This window comes from Chrysochloris asiatica, unplaced genomic scaffold (assembly GCF_000296735.1).
Source record: "Chrysochloris asiatica unplaced genomic scaffold, ChrAsi1.0 scaffold00006, whole genome shotgun sequence".
Lineage (NCBI taxonomy): Eukaryota > Metazoa > Chordata > Mammalia > Afrosoricida > Chrysochloridae > Chrysochloris > Chrysochloris asiatica.
In genome coordinates this window covers 37878789-37879682 of record NW_006408524.1, presented here as the reverse complement: position 1 = coordinate 37879682, position 894 = coordinate 37878789, and positions in this window count along the sequence as shown.

Here is an 894-nt window from a genome sequence, read left to right as displayed (position 1 = left end):
CTTGCCTAATGTGAAATAGGTCATTTGAAAAGCCTGGTGTGGCGCTGCGGGTTAAGGGGCTCTACTGCAAGGCTGGTTTGCAATGCAAGCTCACCAGTCACTTCTTGGAGACCCTGTACAGGGTTCCTATGAGTCAGAACTGAGTCAAAGACACTTATCAACAATAATTGTTGTGGTGAAGTGCCGTCAAGTCGGTTCTGACCCGTAGCAACCCTGTATAGGGTTTCTGAGGAGCGGCTGGTGAGCTTGAACCATCGACCTTGCAGTTCAAACAGCTTTGCAGTCTGGCGCATTAACCCACAGCGCCACACCAGAACTCCACCAACAACAGGGAATTGAATTTGTAATTTAAAAATTCCTGAAAAAGAAATCTCCAGCTTCAGTTTGTTTCACTTCATTTCTACCAAGTTTATAGATGCAACAATAATGCTACACAATCTGCTCTAGAAAATAGAAGAGAAGGGCACACTTCCAAATCATTTTATGAAGCCAATATTACCAGTGTTGGAAAAGGTACAGTCAGAAGGCCCTTTAGAAGCATGATGGGCAGACTTTGTCTCGCATGCTTTATCAGGAGGGACCAGTCCCTGGAGAAGGACATCATCCTTGGAAAAGTGAAGAGTCAGCAAAAAAGAGGATGTCCCCAATGAGATAGATTGGCACATTGGTAGCAATGGACTCCAACATAACAATTTTCAGGATGGCAAAAGACCTGGCAGTATTACAGTGTTGGAACTGTACATGGCACCTAACAACAACAGTATTGACCTTGGTACCAAAACCAGATATGTTGTTGTTGCTAGTGCCATTGAGTTGGTTCCAACTCATAGCGACCTTCTAGAAGGTTTCCAAGGAGCCACCAACCTTGCAGTTCAAACTGACTTTGCAGTCTAG